This window comes from Delphinapterus leucas, chromosome 16 (genome assembly GCF_059928025.1).
Source record: "Delphinapterus leucas isolate spDelLeu-1000000601 "Yukka" chromosome 16, BTC_Dleu_Yukka2, whole genome shotgun sequence".
Lineage (NCBI taxonomy): Eukaryota > Metazoa > Chordata > Mammalia > Artiodactyla > Monodontidae > Delphinapterus > Delphinapterus leucas.
In genome coordinates, this window is record NC_143144.1 from 58,651,935 (window position 1) to 58,676,225 (window position 24,291).

Below are 24,291 nucleotides of genomic sequence, written 5' to 3' on the forward strand. Positions count from 1 at the left end.
CCATGTTCTTGGATTGGAAGAATCAATATTGTGAAAATGACTATACTACCCAAAACAATCTACAGATTCATTGCAATACCTATTAAATTACCAATGGCATTTTTTACAGAACTAGAACAAGAAATCTTAAAATTTTTATGGAGACACAAAAGACCCCGAATAGCCAAAGCAGTCTTGAGGGAAAAAAATGGAGCTGGAGGAATCAGACTCTCTGACTTCTGACTATACTACAGAGCTACAGTAATCAAGACAGTATGGTACTGGCACAAAAACAGAAACATAGATCAATGGAACAAGATAGAAAGCCCAGAGGTAAACCCATGCACCTATGGTCAACTAATCTATGACAAAGGGTATCACCTCACACCAGTTAGAATGGGCATCATCAGAAAATCTACAAACAACAAATGCTGGAGAGGGTGTGAAGAAAATGCTGGAGGGTGTAAATTGATACAGCCACTATGGAGAACAGTATGGAGGTTCCTTGAAAAACTAAAAATAGAATTACCATATGACCCTACAATCCCACTATTGGGCATATACCCAGAGAAAACTATAATTCAAAAAGACACATGCACCCCAATGTTCATTGCAGCACTATTTACAATAGCCACGGAAGCAACCTAAATGCCCATCGACAGATGAATGGATAAAGAAGATGTGGTACATATATACAATGGAATATTACTCAGCCATAAAAAGGAACAAAATTAGGTCATTTGTTGAGACATGGATGGATCTAGAGACTGTCATACAGAGTGAAGTAAGTCAGAAAGAGAAAAACAAATATCGTATATTAACGCATATATGTGGAAGCTATAAAAATGGTACAGATGAACCGGTTTGCAGGGCAGAAATAGAGACACAGATGTAGAGAACAAACGTATGGACACTAAGGGGGGAAAGCGGTGGGGGGTGGGGGTGGTGTGATGAATTGAGAGATTGGGATTGACATGTATACACTGATGTGTGTAAAATTGATGACTAATAAGAACCTGCTGTATAAAAAAAAATCAGCAATGAAAAAAAAAGTTAAATTGCTTGGGGAGGGGAAAGAGATTACTGCATTTTTAGACTTGGGGAGATTACAGTCTTACATTTAAAGGTTACCCTCAGAGGCCAACCCAGTATTTTTATAGAGGAGGAAAAGGGGGGATGGCTCCATAGGTTAGACAACAGCATAGGCCAACCCTTACTGCTGAGGCTGCAGCAAGAAGGGTCGTAGACACAGAAGTAGCAGGCAAGGCTGGGGCGGTGGTCCATCTACTGAGCATCTCTGATGTGGCTTCTAGGGGCAGCCCGTGGAGAGAAAGGTTACTCTGTGCTACATCAGACACTAAGCAATAGGGATCTGCTCCTTAATTCTCCACACCATGATGTCACAGGAAAGGCTGAGGAGCTCCAAGTGGCAGAGCCCAGAGAACTCTGGACTCCAAGCCCAACCCTGTTCCTTCCATAATGCCACGTATTACTTCACCTCCCTGGGCCTTGGTTTCCCGATCTGTGCAGTCAGGAGAGTGATCCCTTCCCTGTCTGAGTCACTCTGTCATTATCAGGACCAAACAAAATGAGTTAATAAGGAGGTGAGCGCTCTTTAAAATGAAGGACACATGTGGGTCATGATTTATTGTGGGCCTGGATTCATTTAAGCCCACTGATCTACACAGATATTAATAAGTACCTGGTTATAGTTTAACCTCAACTACCTCTTAAAGTAACTACCACTACATTTTTATCACCTACTGTATACTTTGTCTAAGTCACTGTCTAATTTCAGAAGAAGATCCTTAGGCTTCCCTCCTAGTACTCATGTCTCCTACCCCCTGCCCAATACTCACGTCTTCCTGAAACTTGGGTCTTTACAGTGGTCTCCTTCTCAGGACTGTTTCAACTCATTTATGTTTTGGCTGAGATCTCAAGGTCAGTACCCCATGCAACATGCACCACAGTCTGCTACGGATCAACAGAGTAAACAAATCTGGTTTACTTCTAAAGCTTTTTCCAACAGTGCGCAGCAGACACTTTCTAAGACAGGGCGAATTCTTTCAGCCTTCAGTAAAGATTTAAGAACTTGAGGTAACTTCTTCAAAGCATTCACTTAATGTTGTCTTTCCACCACCATATACCAAGCTCACAAGTGAGACACGTATCACCCCTTTGATATTCTAACGACTTTGTAATTATACAACTGGCAAGAAAGGAAACTTGAAAAGTTAAAGGCACAACCCAAATGTCCCTTGGTGGATGAACGGATAAATAAAATGTGGGATATACATACAATGGAGTACTATTCAGCCTTAAAAAGGAAGGAAATTCTGACACATGTTGTAATATGCATGAACCTTAGTGACATTGTGCTAAGTGAAATAAGCCAATCACAAAAAAACAAATTCTGTATGATCTCACTTATATGAGGTACCCAGTGTAGTCAAATTCATAGAGAAAGAAAATGGAACAGAGATTACCAAGGCCTGGGGGGAGGGGAGAATAGGGAGTTATTGTTAAATGGGTACAGAGTTACAGTTTGGGATGATGAAAACGTCATAGAGATGGATAGTGGTGATGACTACACAACAGCGTGAATGTACTTAATGCCACTGAATTATACACTGAAAATGGTTACAAAGGTAAATTGTATGATGGATATTTGGCTGTTTGGCTTCCTTCTAGTGTTTGACTATTACGAATAAAGCCACTAAAAAAAGTTAAAGGCAGCCTTTAGAATGTTGTGATATAGTAAGGGGCAATGTAGGTCATAAAAGACTATTGTGCTCTTTCCACCATCTTTCCGTGCCACCGTAATGGTGCACATGAACATCCTGGCCAAGGTTCTCAAGATCATCAACATTGCTGAGAAGAGAGGCAAACACCAGGTTCTTACCAGGCAGTGCTCCAAAGCCATCATCTGGTTTCTAACTGATGATACAGCATCCATTAATGACCACAGAGTTGGGTAAATTGTTGTGAACCTCACAAGCAGCTTAAACAGTTGTAAAGTGATCAGCCCCAGATTTGGTGTGCAATTTGGTGATCTAGAATAATAACAGACTACCCGATCCCATCCCATCCGTTGTACTAGTGATCTTGGCTGGCATCACGGACCAAATGGAAGCAAGATGAAAACACACAGGAGGGAAAATCCTGGGATTCTTTTTCTCGGGATGTAACACATACATACAATAAAATGCCTCAGTGAATAACAACAACAAATACTATTATTTCTTTCTTAATAAAATAATGATATATACTATTATATATGCACATAGTAAAAAGTCTTAGATAATATTCACCAAAATGCAAATAGTGAATAACTCTGCATGGTGGGATTATGAATAATTTTTAAAAATAAATTTATTTATTTTTGGCTGCATTGGGTCTTTGTTGCTGTGTGGGCTTTCTGTAGTTGCGGCAATCGGGGGCTACCCTTCGTTGCAGTGCGCGGACTTCTCATTGCAGTGGCTTCTCGTTGCGGAGCATGGGCCCTAGGCGTGTGCTTCAGCAGTGTGACATGTGGGCTCAGTAGTTGTGGCTCACGGGCTGTAGAGTATGGGCTCAGTAGTTGTGGCACACAGGCTTAGCTGCTCCGCAGCGTGTGGGATCTTCCCAGACCAGGGCTGGAACCTGTGTCCCCTGTATTGGCAGGCGGATTCTTAACCACTGTGCCACCAGGGAAGCCCAACAAATAATTCTATAATTTTTATGTTTTAACTGTTACAAAACAAAAATTCAACTGAATAAATTTGAAGAGCTAATTGGATTTATTCAATGATTCATAAATCGAGCAGCATCTCATCTAGTAAATAGAAGGGCGCTCCAAGGAGTTGTACAAAATGGAAGGTTTTTATAGGCAGAAGGAGGGTGGGGCAAGGAAGTTATTAGCAAAAGAAAAGAAAGAATTGTTTCAGGCCAGGTCGTCTTCTTTTTTGGGGGGAACCAAATGGCAGGGGTCTTATACAGATTATCTCACTAGTGCTGATCAGATTGTCTATTTGAAAGTCGCTTTCTGGGGAGAGGTTGAAACTGCAGCAAAATCTTGGTTTGCTGACATGGGGACAAATGACTCCATTTGGGGCTTTTATTTCTTTTTAACAGTACAAAAAATACATAAAGTTATTTTCTAGTGTATATGTCTGCTTCCCCTAGTCATGGCAGAGAACTTAAGTAAGGAGGCATGGCTTTTCATTCCAGTGATCTGTTTCCTTTCCATTATGTTCTTAGGTGCTTACATGTTGTGAGGAGCTGTGGTTCAAAGGTGGAGCCTGTGGCCTTGGAAAAGTCACTGAATCCTCTGAGCCTCTGTTCCTTCACCCATTAGATGAGAATAGTAGTAATAATAACAACAACAATAAAACCTACCTTTTGGTGTTGTGCGGAGGTGTGTGGTACGATAAGAAAGCACTCAAATGAAATTGATGTCACTCTTTATTACAGAAAGTACTGCTAGCATCCAGATTACCACAGGAAGTAGGGTTGAGGAGAATATTTTCAAAATTCTCTCCATTCCAGCCAACTGTAATCAATTAAGTTGAGGCTGCCACTGATCTCCACCACCATCCGTTCCTCACTCCACCTCCCAATCTTTGATCTTTAATGACTTGAATGTGCTAAAGAACAACCACTAGGGGGCACGATTTCATCACTTGAGAACCTGAGTCCCATTGCCCTAATTTCTTACCAGTGCATTTTACCTTCCAAAAATTCTGTGAATATGAACCTAAGTATTAAGGAAGCTTTCCAGTGGAGGGAAACCCAAGGTCACAGGCTCACGGCTCCACCCTTTTATGGGTCTCCTCCCCCCACCTCCTTTCCTCCTCTCTGTTGTAACTGGCACCAGTTCCCCTCCCCTTTGGCGGCTAGGGCCTTGTTTTGCTTACTCAGCCAGAGGTTGCCAGAAAGGAACTATCTTCCCCTTGTAGGCTGTGAGGCTAAACATTATTTGTCCTGCTCAAGGCTGCTATGGGACAATATTTGGTTTGAAGGAATTTTTTCTTTGCTTTGATTCAGCTCAAGGTGGCTACCAAGGTCAGCAGCTGTCTCCCTGTTTCTCTTCAACCTACCAACTTCTTAGCAGGTAGTTTAAGACCATTCGTTTAAAAATTTTTTTCATTTGAGGGGTGGTCAAACTAGCCCCATTAATCTACTATGGACAATGACACTTGTTGCCAAATCCCTGCTTTGCTTCTCAGACTTAGAAGGCTCACTGCCCCTTCTCTTTCTGCTGCTAAGATTTCTTTATTTTTAAAAAATTTATTTATTTATTGTTGACTGTGTTGGGGCTTTGTTGCTGCTCAAGGGGTTTCTCTAATTGCAGTGAGCGGGGGCTGCTCTTCGTTGTGGTGCGAAGGCTTCTCATTGTGTGGCTTCTCTTGTTGCAGAGCACAGGCTCTAGGCACGCGGGCTTCAGTAGTTGCAGCACGCAGGCTCAGTAGTTGTGGCACACGGGCTTAGTTGCTCCGCGGCATATGGGATCTTCCTGGACCAGGGCTCAAACTCGTGTCCCGTGCATTGGCAGTCAGATTCTCAACCACTGAGCCACCAGGGAAGCCCCTGCTAAGATTTCTAAAGACAGCAATTCTCAAACTTTGGTGTGAATAAGAATCATGTGGATGGACTTCCTTGGTGGCGCAGTGATTAAGAATCTGCCTGCCAATGCAGGGGACACAGGTTCGAGCCCTGGTCTGGGAAGATCCCACATGCTGTGGAGCAACTAAGCCCATGCGCCACAACTACTGAACCTGTGCTCTAGAGCTCACGAGCCACAACTACTGCGCAGCTACGAAGACCCAACACAGCCAAATAATTAATTAATTAAAAAAAAGAATCATGGAGGAGCATGTTAAAAGTGCAGATTTCACCACTTCACACCCATTAGGACAATTATTAAAAAAAAAAAAAGAAAAGAAGTGTTGGAGAGAATGCAGAGAAATCGGAACCCTGTATGTTGCTGGTAGGAATGTAAAATGGTGTAGCTGCTGTGGAAAACTGTATGATGGTTCCTCAAAAAATTAAACATAAAATTACCATATGATCCAGCAAGTTCACTTCTGGGTATATACCCAAAAGCATTGAAAGAAGGAACTTCAACAAGTATTTGTATGTCTGTGTTCATAGCAGCATTATTCACAATAGCCATGAGAAGCAATGCCATTCCCTAACATTGGGGAGGGGGTTGTGATGCATCTCACAGAGTTCTAGCAGTTTTATTTTGTTATTCAGATATGTTTAAAAAATCCTCCTGGAAGAATTTATACTATGCTCTGTTAAAAGGACTAGAATTTGTGGCAGAAGGTGAAGGGGAACTTTCACTTTTCATTCTGTTTACTTCTGGGTTGTTTGTTTATTTTACATTGGGAGGCCCTGTATTACTTTTGCACTTAGAAAAAAAGAGTTCTTTAGTTAGTGGTGGAGGTATTAATTGTGGCTGCCCCTCCCATTTAAAGCAACACTGGCAGTACAAACACAGATACCCACTCAAAATAATATCCTTACATAATAATATGGTTGATGATACCTTAGTAATTAGCAATTTACAAAGCATATCCACGTCCATTATCTCATTTAATCCATGGCGAGGAAGCATATCCACGTCCATTATCTCATTTAATCCATGGCGAGGCTTTGTGAAATAGGTAGTATTTTACCCATTTTACAGCCGAGAAACTAAATGCACAGTAAGTAGACATAATTGTTGTCTAAACTGCATCTTTCTCCCTCCTTATCCTCTGGGTGTTGTCTTTGGTTCACTTTGCTGGAGTGTTTCTGGCACTTATTCTAGTCCTATAATAAAATATATTTATAATCCATTCATTTGAGGATAAGCATCCTTGGCTGAAACTGCCCAGATTGAAAGAACTGTTCAGACAGGCGATGCCACCCTGACCAGGTAGGAGCTAGTTCTGCTGTGTTTGTTTGCCTCCTGAGGTTATCATAACAAAATTCCTAAAAGCAAAATATCTCATGCATATATGTTTTAAAAGAAGCATCATTTTGTTTAGTCTGTGTGACAGGCAGAAACTGCATGAGATTTTTATTGTGCAGACCTTCCTTTCACAGAAAACTGCAATGTCAGGTAGTTTTTGAAGAGCTGTAAATGGCTTTTCCAGTTTGGGCAAAGTGAACCTCATCATTTGAGGGTAGATATTCCTGCTGGCAAATGTGTGGCTTTTAGTGATCAGGCAAATACAGATGATTTGGGTCGTTTGCCCTGCAGTTGCAAAGATTTATTTGGCTATTTATTGTTTAATGGTTGTCATTACTGGCCACAAGCAAATGAAAATGTCTTTGACTTCCACAAGTATCTCCTTTTAAATCAGGACTTAACCTCAGATAACATTTGTAAACCAAGAGTTTCTCCAGGATTGGCTAGATAATTTACACAGCCCTAGTGCAAGATGAAAGTGAAGGGACCCTTGTTCAAAAATTATTAAGAATTTCAAGGTGGTGACATCGGAGCATTAAACCGAGTGCAGGGCCCTTTGCAAGTATACAGGTTGTACGTCCATTAAGCCAGCCCTGGATCTCTTTTACATTTAAAAAATTTATCTTGGGCTTCCCTGGTGGTGCAGTGGTTGAGAGTCCGCCTGCCAATGCAGGGGACATGGGTTCGTGCCCCGGTCCGGGAAGATCCCACATGCCGCGGAGCGGCTGGGCCCATGAGCCATGGCCGCTGAGCCTGCGCATCCGGAGCCTGTGCTCCGCAACGGGAGAGGCCACAACAGTGAGAGGCCCGCGTACCACAAAAAAAAAAAAAAAAAAAATTATCTATCTATATTTATTTATAGGTACAACATTAACATATCACAAATTTTAAAAGACATAAAAGTAAGTTTATCGGGCGGGGAAGTCTCCCTTCCCTATATGGACCACTGTTAACCAGATTCTTGTGTTATCTTCCCAGAGATTTCCATTCATTTACAAACATACATATACATAATATATTATCTACCCTCCTTCAGGACCCGCATATGCAAATAGTAACATACTTTACACACTGTTTTGCACTTTGTCTTCTTAACAATATATCTTAGAGATCATTCCTTATCACTGCAGGCAGTCTCCTCATTCTTTTCCATGGCTGCATAATATTCCACTGTATAGATGTAGCAGTTGTTTAACCAGTTCCCTTTGATGAATATATAGGTTGCTTCCAATGACCAAAAGTGTTGTAACAAAAACCCTTGCGCATCATTTTCCTATGTGTGTGAGTGTTACTGTGGAATTGTCAAATCAAAGGTAATAGACCTTGCCAGTTGCCCGCTAACGAGATTGTACCAATTTACATTCTCACCAATACAGTTACCAGGTTTTTGGATCTTTGCCAATGCAATAGGTGAGTGCTTCCTTATAGTCTTAATTTTCATTTCTCTTATCAGTGAAGCCCAATATCTTTTCAGATGGTTAGGGGTCAGTCTCTTCTGTGACCTGTCTATCCTCATTATTTCTTTATTGTATTGTGTTATATTATTATATTGCTCATCAATCTTTTTCTAATGATTTGTACAAATGCTTTATCCATTAAGGAAGATTGTTCTTGGTTTGTGATACTTTGAAAATATTTCCTCCAGTTGGTTTTACCTCTTTAACTTTGTTTTGCCATGCAAAGTATTTTTAAGATGTAGTGAAATTTATCAATTTTCTCTTATGGCTTCTTTTTAAAAAATTTTTTTCAGAGTATAGTTGATTTACAATGTTGTGTTAGTTTCAGGTGTACAGTAAAGTGAATCAGTTATACATATACATATAGCCACTCTTTTTTAGATTCTTTTCCCATATAGGTCATTACAGAGTATTAAGTAGAGTTCCCTGTGCTATACAGTAGGTCCTTATTAGTTATCTCTTATGGCTTCTGAATTTTGTATCATACTCAGAAAGATCTTCTCCACTCCCAAGCTTCCTTCTAATATTTCTTTGATTTCATTCCCTCACTAAAACCTTCTTTCCATTTGGAATTTATTTTAGTATAAAGTGTGAAATAGGGACCCAACTGTATTTTTTTTCCAGATGGCTACCTAATTGTCCCAGCAACGTTTATTGAATAAGTCACCTTTCCCCCTGCTGATTTGAAGTCCTATCTTTATCAAATAGTATAAAGTTCCTATATATATTTGTGCCTGTTCCTGAACATTCTGTTGTATTTACAAGAATGGTTAAGCATTATGTGTCAAAAAGAAGAAGGAGGAGGAGGGGGATAATAAGAATTATTTTTTTTAAACCTCTTTCTAGTTTGAATAATGGTCATAGAGAGATGATGATGGTTAAGAAATATAATGGATTGGGTGAATTTGAGAGTCAGACAGACCTGGGTTTCAATCCCAGCTCCACACTTACCTAGCTGTGTGACATTGGGTGAGTTACTTGCCTTATCTGATCCTTAATTTCTTTATTTGTAAAACAGAAATAAATACAGTACCTCTCTCATTGAGTCGGTTGAGAAGTAAATGAATGTAAAGTGCTTAGAATAGTGCCTGACACATAGTAAATTATTATTATTATTATTATTATTTACCCCTGGAGTGACCTGGTTTTATCAAAGTCCCAAGTCCTGGGAAATTGCTTGGTCCTGAGAAAACTGGGACATTTGGTCACCCTTAACCCTATTGTCATGTGTAATGTGCGGTTTTTCCTTCTATCAAAACCATACTACTCAGTACCTACAATGAATGCTTAGCTCAATTTTTACAGAAATATCACAAAATGCAATTTTTTTCATAAGCATAAAATCCATGCTCTTATCTCATTCCAATTGAGTGCCCCTCCCTGGGGCTGATAGACATTCTTTGGCCATCAGAACCTAATCTAGGATTTCCTCTGGTTTCCACCTGAACCAAGATCAAAGAGACCCCCGACTCCTGCCACCAAGAAGGGGTAGGTGTTGGGATAGCAGTGGGGGTGGAGGTCAAAATAGGGGTAGACGAAAACACAAGGCAGAGTGACTCCAGGACATGGAAGACTGGGAATACTTCACTTCTAGAATAAAGCAACACAGAGCAGTCTCTCAGGGACTGATTTGCTAGAATGGAGAAGAGCAGTTGTCTTCCTCACTCACTAATCATTCTAACTTTAGCCCTGTAACAGACTAGTGGGGCGGTAGTGCAGCATGTATGTCTTAAATCCTACCACCAGAGCTGCACCTACTCTGGGGAGGTGTGTGGGAGGCTCTGAATCCACAAGGACAAACGTGCCGGGTCCTGGCTGGTTGAAGGAGACAAGAGAGAGGATTATTTGTGTTGGAAAAATCAAGTCTTGAGCTTAATCAGACTTAATTTAATGGTGCAAGGAAGAGAGGCCTGAAGGTCAGAAAACAAAGTGCTCATTCCATCTCTTTCATAAACTAACTCTAACCCCAAGCCATCCATTTCTCCCAGGCCCCCCCCCCCCCCCCCCGCACAACTTCAGGGATCGTGTGTCATTCATAGAAACACGTGAATATGCCCCCTTTGGGGTTGGTGATACTGAAAGTGAGCAGGACCCTGAAGCACCTTCCCAGGTGCAAAAGCCCCTGTGTGTCCCCTGTTTCTTGTTTGTACGAAAAAAGGCTTTAGTCTCCTAGGCCTTCCCTGAGTTCCAAAGAGCAGACTCAAGCAGTTACGAATCAGGGAAGTGAGAGAATGCAGAAACAAAGGAAAAGCAGCCAAGCAAGGAAAGTAATGATAGCTACAACAATAGTTCAGCGATAAGACGGAGTCTTAGTTCCTCCTTAAGGGATGTATGTAACAATCTGATGCATATCTCTGAGCTGTTCTGAAGAAACTAAGACCTTGCTAACCACAAGCATGTAGACCCCAGACTGGTTGGAACCAGAAGGCTGATGATTAAGATTCCTGACACATCACCCTGTTACATCACCACCAACCAATCAGAAGAAAGTCCACAAACTGCAACCCTCAGCCGCCAAAATGTTGCCTTTAAAAACCCTTCTCTGAAAACCATCAGGGAGTTCAGGTCTTTTGAGCATGAGCTGCCCTGTTCTCCTGGCTCGGCCCTGCAGTAAATGCTGCACTTTCCTTCACCACAACCTGGTGTCAGTAGATGGGTTTTTCTGCTCAGTGGGCAAGTGGACCCAAGTTTGGTTCAGCTGAAAAAACACTCTATTATAATACTAGTATGTCCTGGGTTTCTTGGACTCCTTCCCTAGAGAGTAAAGTGGTAATGAGAAACTAACCCTGATGAGGTAAATAGCTGTTGTTTCAGCTTCACCTGAATTCATTCCTCCTTCTTTGGTAACTGTCCCTAATTTTGCTTTGGGGAGTTACCTCTCCAAAATGGATAAAATCTGGCCAGTCAAGACACGCCACTCTCCCCTGGCCAAAGAATTCTGCCAATCAGATGCTTCCTTCTTTGAATTTGAATTTTGAGCCAAAGATTCAAGAAAGATTCAAGAAGACTGAAAACAGAGTAGATCCATTGCCAAACGATATACCCTAAAGCAAAGGTTGGCAAACTGTGGCCACCAACCAAATCAGGGTCTCTGGCTATTTTTGTAAATGAAGTTTTACTGGGACACAGACATAGTCATTTGTCTATGTATTGTCTATGGCTGCTTTCATGCTGCAATGACAAAATTGAGTAGTTATGATAGAGACTGCCCCACAAAGCCTAAAATATTTACTATCTGGACCCTTAAAGAAAAAGTTTGCTAATCTCTTCACAAAAGGGATTGCCCAGTAATTCTTGCTACTTAGATCCCACGAGCTATTCTAGTTCCTGTCCATTCCAAAGCTGGGTTCTTCAGGTTTTCCTTGGATTCTGGGGTTTTTTTTGTTTTTTTTTTTTGAGAAATTCCTTCTTTGCTTAAGTTAGAGTGAATTGGTTTCTGTTGCTTACAACCAATGAAACCTGACTTTTTGGTATTTACATATACTTTGAACTTTTAAAATCACTTAGAGAAATAAATTGATGGGAGAGGATCCACATCTCTGTGGAGCAGCAAAGGTATGGCAATGAAAATGATTCCTGTTGTGGTCTATCTTTGACCTTATGAAGGATTAAAAAAATTGTGGCCAATAATCAATGTCAAAGCTTACAGTGACACCTGGTATGACCAACTGTCCTAGTTTACCAGGATGGAGGATTCGTCCAAGGCTGAGGGGTTTGCAAACTGTAGCATTTTTAGTTTTAAAACAGGAAGTCCCAGACAAACTGGGACAATTTGATCACACATCTAGGATATTGTGTGATTAAAGTTGAATTCTGTTGTTTTTAAAAATCAAAATAAGAGTAGTATTTAAAAAAATAGAGTATTTCAAAAATTCCCATGTCTTTAATTTGTTTTTAGCCACAATATTTTAAGCATTTAAAGTTTTCAAATAAAAGAGATCATGAGATTTTCACGTTCAGTTAAAGGGGACACAACTTCACTATGTTTTAGGAATTCTCTGTTATAACGGAAATAGTAATAATTGAATCTTGGCATCATGGAGCGAATATTGCATTAGGAATCCAGAGTTCCATGTCTGCATCCTGCCTCTGGGATAACAGCATTTCGTATGTGAACATTACTTCTGAGAAGCATAAGGTACCACACAAAGCAATATGTTATAATTATTGGTGGAAGAAAAGGAGAGCACAATCATTGCAGATAATTTCTGAAACTTGGGCCAAGAACCAGAGCCTGGTTGGTGCCGGTGATGTCAGAAATGAATCCAGTGCCGATGCTTGTGTGAAGGAAGGAGACTGATCCTCTGGATTTGCAGGGTCCTGGAAAATACCTTCAGTGATGAAAAACATCTATTTGGATTAGGCAGCCTTCAATAAGTAGGCAGATTATCCAGCTTCCTTCATTCAGAACTGACTGGACTTGTTTGGCGACTTCGTAACTATTACGAAGGAAGAAGGAGAGATGTGCATGTTAAATCTAGTGCAGATATGAAGCACGCTGAGTTGGAAGGTGGTGAGACGAGCTTCTTTCTGTGTATGTGCAGAGGATGACCACGGAGTGCAAGTGGTTGGGGGCTGGGCAGTTGGTTAGAGATGGGTTTCTCCCATCTCTAGAAAATTAATTCTGAATGATCTCAGAGTCATGGGAGCTGGAGAGCCTGGTGGTTTGGATAAAATATGTAGAAAAAAATGAATAGGGAAGAGATATGGAAATAATTTTCTCCCTTCATCTTTCCTAGGCTAGTAAGTATAGAAATTCTGCAGAGCAGGCATCAGTTGACCTAGAACCCATTTCCCTTATAGAATTCAGGGGGTCTATGAATTTGGGTTGGGGAAAAATGACATCTTTATTTTTGCTAACATAAAATGAGATGTAGCATTTCCTTCAATTACAAACATGCTGAACAACCACAGCCATATTAGTGAACCTGAGACTTGTCACCAATAGAAATCACAGATGTTTTCATATCACTTATTGTGTTGTAGATATCATGAAATATTTGTGTTCATCACGACTTTGGAATTAATGATAGAAATTAGACTCACTGCTAGACTTTGTTCCTTAATGCACAAAGAGGTACATATATTACTACAATTTTACATATTTTTGTTTTGATAATTGTACTTCAATGTAATTGTTTTCTTTTGTAATCTTATATACCTTATTTTATACATTTGGTTTTAAAAATTTATTTATTTATTTATTTATTTGGCTGTGCTGGGTCTTAGTTGAGGCACGCCGGACCTTCGTTGCTGCGTGCAGGGCTCTTAGTCGCAGCGTGCGAGCTCTTAGTTGCCACATGTGGGATCTAGTTCCCTGACCAGGGATCGAAGCCGGGCCCCCTCCGTTGGGAGCGTGGAGTCTTAACCACTGGACCATCAGGAAAGTCCCTTATTTTATACATTTGAAAGTATTATTCTGGGAAGGGGTCCAGGGGTCTTACCAGACTGCTAAGCGCTCTGTCCCTGGAGCTCTGCTCTGGACACTACCCTGTGGAATAGCCCACCACCTTCCACCACCCCCATGCTCTCCACACCTTTATATAAGCCTTTACGGGGGCTCCATAGAAACGTGGGCAAACGTTTCAGATAATGTGATAAAGGAGTATTTCAGCATGGTCATAACTATTTAAAAATATTTGTTCTAGTTCTTGTATGTGGACAAGAACTGGAAAATAATTAACAAAAATGAAACTGTTTAGGACTTCCCTGGTGGCACAGTGGTTAAGAATCCGCCTGCCAATGCAGGGGACAGGGGGTCGAGCCCTGGTCCGGGAAGATCCCACATGCCGCGGAGCAACTAAGCCCATGCGCCACGACTACTGAGCCTCCGCTCTAGAGCCCGCGAGCCACAACTACTGAGCCTGCGCCCTAGAGCCCGCGAGCCACAACTACTGAGCCTGCGTGCTCCTAGAGCCCGTGCTCCACAACAAGAGAAACCACTGCAATGAGAAGCCCGCGCACCGCAACGAAGAGTAGCCCCCGCTCGCCGCAACTAGAGAAAGCCCACGCGCAGCAGCAAAGACCAAACACAGCCAAAATAAATAAATTTATAAAAAAAGAAACTTTATTTTTAAAGTGTTGCTACATTATGTTTTCAATATTAGTTTTAAAAAAGCATTTCTAATCTCTTTTTCACTTAAGCAATATACCTTCATTGTTGAAAAGTTTAAAAATATTGAGGAGTTAAAAAGGATAAATGTTCACTCTTCCTTAACCAGTTAAAAAAAAGCATGCTGCATTTTATGTAGATTTTTAAATATAATGTAGAGCTTTATATTCTGACATGGAAATATTTCTATCATATGTTAAATGGAAAAGCAAGAACTGTACATAAAAGAGAATTTCTTTTTTTTTTTTCTTTTTTTAAGGATGTGTAGATACATATGATGATGCCTAGGAGGCCATACATCAAACAAGCGTTGGTGTTAACAGTTTGATTATGTGTTAATATTAGTCAATACCGATTTTGTTAAAGGAAAGGAAATCCTTCAAGGAAAAACATAGTGCTGATGCTAGGATTAGCAGCTTCAGGGTGTCCTGGGCATATCCTGTGGCAGCCTATAGAGGTGGCTCCAAGCATCAGATGTCTGGTGCCTGGGAGGGGCCCGCTAGGCAGCCCCATGGAGCCCTCGGGGCCTGGGCTTCAGCTTTGCAGGCCCGAAGGTGCTATTTGGGCTTCTACACCCAGAAATTATTTGTCTCTGGGGAAATGATTAAATTCACAAGAGGTAAATGGATAAACCAGAATTCACATATTCTGAATTAGGATGATAACACGTGCCTTTCAGGGTGCAGGTGAAATGAAACTAGAGGATGTACTCAAAGCTCTTAGCTGAGGGCACGTGGGAAACCCTCAGTAAACGGGAGCCATTGTTATTATGAAGCTTCCCAAGAAGATTTACCTATAGGGGAGGTTAAGCTGGTCAGTAACAAAGAGGGCTTCCCCTGTGCCAAGAACACTGCTAAGGGCTTTGAGTACATCCTCTCATTTCATCTTCATACACCCTGCAAGACAGGTATTATTATTCCCATTTTACAAATGAGGGATTGGGGCATAAAGTGGTTAAGAAACTAAACTGTGATAAAGCCAAGATTTGAATCCCACTCTGCTGTCTTAGCCAGCATTACCTTTGAGGATAGCTTGGTGAGCATGAGCTTGGAGCATGTGTGTTACCTAGATGGTCTTAATGGCAGTATCATGCAGCTGTGAGTGCCAGGTATCTCCATGCCTACTAGCCAGATGTGGCTTTGGGTGGGTCACTTAACAGCTCTGTGCCTCAGTTTCCTCATCTTTAGAATGGGGATACTATTAGTGCCTACCTCCTAAGGTTGTCATAGAATTAAATGCTTTTAAATGGTGACTGGCACTTAGTAAGTATCCACTTAATGTTAACCATTGATTTGACTGTGCTTGTGGTTGTTACCTGCCTCCAGAACTGATCTCCAAGTTGTGGATCTGGACACCCTGTCCCCCGTATCGTACTGAAGATATAAACTGACTCTCTGAGCAAACCTTCCTGGGTGCCTTATATAGATTATGCCAGTTCTGAGCACATTCTTTCTTTAACCCGCGCTCCGTAAGATATAAACAGTTTAAGTGTCCTCAGTTATACCCACAATTAAGTTGGTTCTCTCTGAAGTCACTCCCCCACCCTCAGATTATTTTGATTTTGGGTGTTCACAAATTCTCTTGGAACTTTTTTAAATTTATTTTTTAAAAGCAGTTTTAGGTTCAGAGCAAAACTAAGAGGAAAGTACAGAGAATCCCTATATATTCCCTGCCCCCGCACTTGCACAGCCTACCCCATTATCAATAACCCCCACAGGAGGGGTACTTTTGTTACTAGTGATATATACATTGATATATCATAATCACCCAGAGTCCATAGTTTACATTATGGTTCACACTTGGGGGTATACATTCTATGGACTTGGACAAATGTATGATGGCATGTATCCATCATTATAGTATCATATAGTATCATTTTCACTGCCCTAAAAATCCTCTGTGCTCTGCCTTTTCATACCTCCCCCCTTCTTGGAACATCTTAAAGATGGCAACTCTTATTCCTAAAAACTGGATCCAATCCTTTTTCATTCTCAGTGTGTGACTGTCAGCCCATTAAATTGAGCACACATCCTTTTGCCATCTCAGGGTCCTGGTTCATCCATTCCCCAGGGGGGCTCTGAGGCCCCATGAAAAATAAAGGTGTGAATTGTGCATACATGGGGTTGGACCCATCAATATGGGTGTGTAATTTTTGGCAGTAACCACTCAGAGCTTAGTCCTTCCGGGCTCCAGGCAGGGGCTGGGACTGGTGAAACTGAGGAAACGCTGTGCCTGGATAGCTAGAACCAGGCTCTTTGGCTTCCACAAGGGCCTGTCCTTGGATACCGGACTCCGAGGAGCACAGCTGTCCTGGCCAGGACTGAGATATTCAGCTGAGTGTGGTCTCCTACAGGCTTGTTGGAGCTTGAATGGGCTGGGGAATTGTCCTTTCCCTCAGCTGGACCTCACTGCAGGCCCTGGAGGGCTTGAGGCTGTGCCGTTTTCATTCCTGACCATTATTCCAAGACAATAGATTTCTTGTCAGCAACAGAAATTCTTTATTATTGAAAGACATGCTGCTGACAAGAATGTTTCCATGAAAGCCTTCCCTTCCACCTCTGACCTCCCAAACAAAGGACACAGTCCACGCCCTCTCACTACATCCTCAGGGTATACCCAGGCCTTCCCCCACCCCCCACCCCGCCCCGTCACCATTTTGGCCATATCCAAGTCCCACTCGTACTGTTATTTCCTTAACATTTTGCTTTAAATGTGCTCCCTTTTTTCTTAAGTAAATTAATTTTTCCAGGAACTTTATATCAGAAATATCTGTGAGACTTAGAGAACAAACTTATGGTTACCAGAGGGGAAGGGAGAGGAGGAGGGATAGTTAAGGAGTTTGGGATTGACATGTACACACTGCTATATTTAAAATGGATAACCAACAAGGACCTACTGTATAGCCCAGGGAACTCTGCTCAATATTCTGTAACAACCTAATTGGGAAAAGAATAGATACATGTGTATGTATAACTGAATCACTTTGTTGTACACCTGAAACTAACACAACATTGTTAATCCATTGTACTCCAATATAAAATGAAAAGTAAAAAAATTTTTTTAAAGAAATATCTGTGAAATTGCAGATTTAATGAGCTGTGTTTTTCTTAATATACATTAAAATAAATACATAAGTATTAAACATTTAAAAATTTTCCTGTGGATCACCTAAAACCAACCCTCCCAACTCTGCCCCAGGAAACCCTGGCAAGGTCTTTGAACTCTTCAGGAGACCCTCCCAGGTCACCTGTGTTGTCACTGTCGACTTCCCTCCCTAAGACCCCTCAATCTGTGCCCTCATGGGCAGGTGCGGCAGGAAGGAATGGGTCTGTTCCACTTGGAGGCCCCACCCTGGGAGTGGTGAGTTCCATGGCGAGGTGCCCTCGTCCACTCAAACTTGGATTTCCTTCCTGTCTGGTAGAGAGAGACCCATTCTTTTTGTGATCAGTGATGAAAACAACGTGAGGATTCTAATCGGCTCTCCTCTCTGGGGGGTGATGAAGCCAGACAAGGCCCTGGGGAAGGGGGCATCAAAGGCAGGTGGAAGTTGGTGGCAGCTATGGAAAGAGGATGGCAGCTAGGGAGGACTGACGGACCGAAGACATTTGCCTCTTTTCACAAAGACTTTGAGGGAGAGGATGAATGTGGAAACACGAGGGCTCTGGGTCCTGGCTCCATCAGTTGCCAGCTATATAACCTTGGGCAAATCCCTGTATCTTCCTGCACCTCAGTTGTTCGCAGTAGAATGGGGTTGATGATATTTAGTTACACTCCTCTTTTCCGCTGTCTAGGCTGTGGCAGGAATTGAATGGAAAGTAAAGTATTGCTGCTCTGAAAAGTCTTAGGGCGAGGTCCTCAACTCTGGTTGCACTTTGGAATAACCTGGGGGAGCTTTAAAACACAAGCGTAAAAACCAATTCTCTAAGACCCAAGGCAAGAGATTCTGGCATCTGTGTTTTCCAGTGTGCTTCTGGTAATTCTAATGTGCAGCCAAGATTGAGAACCACTTCCCTCGGGTTGTGCTGTCCAAATAGCTGTGCCATTTAAACTTAAATTAATTAGAATTAAGTAAAATTAAGTAAAAATTTTAATTAAGTGAAATTCCTCAGTGACACTAGCCACATTTCAAATATTCAATAACCACATGTGGCCAGTAGCTGCCATAGTGGATAGTGCAGATATAGAACATTTCCATCATCACAGAGAATTCTACTGCCTCTTAAAGCATGGCCTGTGGACCAGCAGCTTCAGCATTACTGGGAGCTTGTTAGAAATACACAGTATCCGGCCCACGCCCAACCTATAGAATCAGAATCTGGATTTTAACAAAACTGAACAAAATCTCTAGGGTTTTCATGGAAGTTTGTGAAGCACTGCTCTGAAGCATACATTCTACTCATTCATTTATTCAACCAATATTTATTAAATGCCTGGCATGTGCCAGATACATTCAGGTGTGATTAGGGAAAAACATAACAATGTCTATCATTCTAGCCGGAGGAAACAGACATTAAGCAAGGAAACAAATAAGCAAACTCATTTCAGAGAGAGGTAACAGGGGAATATGCTAGAAAGGCACTATGGGGGGGAGGGCGGCTACTTTATATTGAAGGGGAGGGTCAGAGAGTGTCACTCTAAGGAGGGGACCCTTGAGTGGAACTTGAATGACATGGAGCTGGCCAAGGGAGGATGTGGCGGTAGTATGTTCTGGACAGAGATAAAACCCAAAAATGCCTTGGTAGTAGGCTGCCAGATTTAGCATATAAAAATACACAATGCCCACTTAAATTTCAGTTAAACCGTGAATAATTTTTAGTATGGGTACATCCCAAATAGTCCCTGGGACATGCTTATACTAAATAAACAAATGTGTGGTTTTGCTGAAATTGGAATTTAACTTGCATCCTGTATTTTATGGAGGCTCTACCCAAAAGAAAGCCAAGAGGGCGGCAGAGTCGGAGGGACACGAGGAGGTGCTGTGTCACTGGGGTAGTCAGGGCGCAGGGTGCCATGAGGAGGGGTAGGACAGAGAGCAGGGCCCAAGTCTTGGGCTGCACAAAGACAGGTTTTAAAAAACAAAATGGTCAGTAAAGGACTGCACTAAACACTGTCGTTTCTTCCCCTCGGTGACGTCATTGGTTTTACCTTCCTGCAACCCTGCAGTTTCTGGGAACGGCTTCTTGGAAGATGAACAATTGTCTGGGCTGTTACACTTGGGTGGTGCCTGGGGAGACCTCGGACCATGGTTGACCTGCCTGAGCATAGCGTGCAGTATATATTGTTTGGTCTGAGCTTTTAAGTGCTCTTTCCCTGTTTGTTTGTTTAATTCCTGTGCTTTTGTATGTGATCTCCTATAAATCTCCCTCTCCTTAAGGACTATGTTTGACAACTTCATTTCCCCCCAACTGGAGACATTTCCCCTGCTAAGGGTCAAAAAGACTAATTACCCTAAACTAAGTATTGGAGACACTCTCAGGCTCACACATGACCCAGCAGCGCATGATCTCGGCCATATTAATAGAAGAATGTGGCGAGAACAGAGCTGTGCACAGAAGCAGTGACATCCTCCAAGCCCGACTGTATTCCTTTCTGAAAATAAACTCCTGACCCCGTTAGCCACAAATGGGTGCAACCTCTTTGTAGAAGAGGCCATGCGAGATATCCTGTTCAGAGAGAAGCCTAGGCCCTGGGAAGATCATGATGTGCCAAAGGACCCCAAATTGATGATGGAACTTGGACCAGAACTCACAGCTCCTAACTCCCTGTTTGGTGCTCCTTCTACCCAAGTTAGGCTTGATGTCAGAGGATGGAGGGTGGGAGTGGGAGAATTGTGGGGGGAGATGAGAAGGGCAGCAAGACATCAGCTGAGTCTCATAAAGTTCCTTAACACTTACAAAGCACTTCCCTACATTATTTCATTTGAGGTAGGTATAATTTCCATTTTGCAAATGAGGAACCTGGAGCTCAGAGAGATTAAGTGACTTGTTCAAGGTCACACAGCTGTTATATGGCAGAACCAGGATTCAGACCCAGATCTTCAGGCTCCTTGGTCTGATTCCACCATAACCTGGAAAAAATAGATAAGGAGTGAGCAACATGCTGGCCACCAGTGTTATCAGAGGTGAAGGGCAGGCAGTTGGGAGGGCAAAGTGGCCTGAGAAGTCAGGAAGGAGACTGCTTTCCTGGAGCCAGGTTGGGCACTTTCCATGCGAAAGCTCCTTCCATCATCACATCAAATTCATGAAAAGGTATCATCACCTGCACTTTACAGATGAGAAACTGAGGTTCAGAGAGTTTAGTTAAGTGGCCATCCAGCTGGTTAGTGACAGAGTTGGGGCTTGAATCCACACCTATCCGACTTGAGAGCCTCAGCAGATCCCCCCTGGGGTTTTCTGGGTCAGTGGATGAAACGACATGAGGGAGGCACGGAGAACATGCAAGGAAAAAGGACCAAGAAGGCTTTACGGGTACAATGAAGGACCCTGAGGGTGAGGGTGCTCCCCACGGCTCTCCCCTCTGCTCTGTAGGCAGGTATTGTCCCAGAAGCATTAGCCAAATCCCCTCATCTTTTTATGGTCTGTAGGTTTGCTTGGGGGCTAAACTGGGGCTCTACCTGTATTGCTCTGCCCTTAAAACTGCAGTATTCTGGCCCCCTCGCTTCTCTGGCCACCTCTCACAGGGCCTGCTTCCCTCTGAGCTGCCCCCCTCCCCCAGGACCACCAGCATTAGGCAGGAAACAGAGCTGGATTGCCTTGTTATCATGTGGGAACTTGTCCCATCTTCTCTTGACTCCCTCCCCCACCCCCGGCCTCCTAATTTTGTTTCCAAAATAATTTGAGGTTTTTTCGTAACTGAGGGTCCCTGATTGAATACTAGTGGGGAAATTCCTACCAAGTCTCCCCTATCTTTTCTAGTCAACCATCTCATTTTTTCTGAGGCTGCATCACTGACAAGGTTATCATTTTCCCCAGCACTTAATTCAGTGCCTGACTCATAGTAGGTTCACAGTAAGTCTTTCTGCCCTGAACTGACAGCACAAGGGAAAAAGAGGTGGGATTATTCTGAGGGGCCGTCATTGCTAATGTTTCCCTTGTTTAGACATCTTTTGTTGCTAATGAATCTCTCAAGCCTGGTGTCTGGGACATTCCTCCGAAGCCTCCTCATTAGAGGAGTCGCTGGATGACCCTCTTGTCCTCTGGGGGAATGTTGGGAGTCGGCACATCTGTTCCAGGGCGTCTGGGTTCCCATGTGGCCAGTGCAGCCCACCAGCCAGCTGCCACGTTGCTTCTTCTCCTCGCCTTCAGCCGGGGTCTACAATCGCTGAAAAACGGATGGAAATTTAAGTCCAACGGGACATAAAAGTACAGTGAGGAAATGTAAGCTATATTTACTCCTGGCAATAAAAGACCAACATCTGGGGCGTGTGGATGGAGGGTAGATGGGGATTATTTGTACTGTTTTTGCAAAATTTGTTCATCTGAAAATATCTCAGAATAAAATGTTAGTTAGATAGGTAAACAAAATGTTTTGCAACCAGGTTAAGTGCGATAGAACATGGAGCCAATAGAGGCAGGGAGTGGAGTAGTTAAGATGAGGGCTTTGGGGTCAGGGAGAGGTGGGTTGGTATCTTGCTTTCCCACTTAAGAACTCTCATTCCTTGAACAGGAATACTTAACAGGTTACTTAACCTCTTCAAGTTCCAGTTCCTTCATCTGGAAAATGGGAATTGTTAATGTCGACCTCCCTGGAGATTAAATGAGATAACACATGTACAGCATTTAGGATGATACCTGAGACTTGGTAGGAAGAGGGCAAAAAGAGACAGAAAGGACAAAGTCCTCCCCTTATCCAGTCTCAGAGAGATTTCTCAGTCACTGCCATTTAAGGTCCTAGATCCCACACCAGAGACCCACTGTGCGGTTGAAACCAGCCCCTGGCTTCAACCCGAAGTTGCCCATGTGCTGAAATAGGCCAGGGCTGCCTCCCATAGAATGTTTCCTGACATTCCCAGCTGGTCACCTTAAAGGGCCAGCAGGAAGGTGCTTATAGATCCTTCTTAGCTTCTGACCTCAGGGCCACAGTCTTTCATTCGTTCATTTAACAAAACTTCATTGGGTAAGGGTGGAGGGAACCATGGACTAGATAGTGTACTTGGTGTAGTGATATAGCATGGAACAAAACTGACCTGGTCCTTGCCTTCTAGCTGCTTACATCCTAGGAACTAGCCTTTCCCTATGATTTTCTCTGGCTCCCCTCTCTTGGCAATGCCCAGCCTTGGTCATTCGTTTGGAATGCAACCCGTCCTTTACTGCGGCCTGCAGGCAACTCAGGCTTACGGGTCACAGAAGGCAGGGACGTTGACAAAAGCTGGCAGCTACTGGGCCTGACCATTCCTTGACTGCAGTCCTAGCGTGTAATTCGGCCTTGGGAGCTTGGGAGGAACCAAGGGTAGCCGGTGGTGTAAAGCTAAAACTGCCTATCTGTGAGTATTTAAACTCCAATTGGCCTCCCCAACTCCATTCCATGTTCACAGTATTTTTTAAACTAGTCTCTGCCCTATACGCTCTCTTCCTTCTCTGTCTGCAGTCCCTATCAGTCTGAAAAACTTTTTCCAAACAGCTTTCCTTCTATGATCAAATATGCCCTCTGACCCCTACCATCCTACCTCACCCTCACCCTGCCTCTTGGCCTGGGGCTGTGATACCTATCCAACTCCATCAAGAGCTCATGCTTCCTAGCATCTTAGATACCGAGCAGTCACAAAATTAGCATTAGCAAACCTGGCCACCCTCCCTATGTGGCAATTTTCCCACTCATTTGTTTTATAGGAAAACTGGAGTGATAATTCAAAACACAATACAAATTGAAGGAGGAAGAATTTCACCTTTCTTACCCTCTTTCACATTCACAACTATCTCAGTAGACCTCTCACTTGTGAAAACTGTTTACCTTGAATGTTCTCAAAAATTAATTTCTATTTTTTCCCTTTAGAACATTATCTCAGTATTATTTATTGAGAACTGTGTGTGTTTTACAACCTGTAGAGAAAGTCTTATATATTCTTCACAAATAAGACCTACAGTATACAAAAAAATGTAACTAAACATATACTGAAGGAGGGGCTCCAGTCAGTTCTGTATGGTGAGATGCAGCTTCAGAGACTATAAGACTCAATCTCTGAAAGGTGAAGTGTGTGTGTGTGTGTGTGTGTGTGTGTGTGTGTGTGTGTGTTTCATCAAGAAAAAAAAATCAATTATTTTGTGATTTTTATATCATGAAATATGTTTCCACAAAGCCTAAAAACTTTTTTTCAAAAAGAGTCCAGGCTCTGGACTCAGAGACAGTCCAGGTCTTACTCTCCTTTCCATTATGTAATTGCTTATAGAATTGGTATAAAAATTAGAAGAGATAATTGATATAAATTGATTACCACAGTGCCTCAATAGGTGGTAGCACAGGCTGCTAGCTGTGTGCCCCCACATCTGTTCTTCTCTTTGTTTTAATAATATAACCCTGATTTTTATCTGGGCATATAGACTCCCTTACCTAGGTACAGCCATGTGACTAGGCCAATGGGTTCTGAGCAGAAGCATTGCCTGTGATTTCTAGGAACTCTCCCTAAACAGAGACACTCTTTGTCATCCTTATGCCTGTTATTGGTCTGGACTCTAGATGTGATGGCTGGTGCCCCAACTGCCATATTGGAGCATGAGGAGGAGGGCCACGCCCTGGGGATGGCATTGCAGAGAGCCAAAGAGTCCTTGATGAGCAGGGAGCTGCCATTCCAGCACTGGACTTCCTAA

General features: G+C 42.5%; 1 pseudogene; it reads left to right on the plus strand.

Annotated features, from left to right (window-relative positions):
- The first annotated feature begins 837 nt into the window (after positions 1-837).
- LOC149747298 (small ribosomal subunit protein uS8 pseudogene) lies at positions 838-24,291 on the plus strand (annotated as a pseudogene).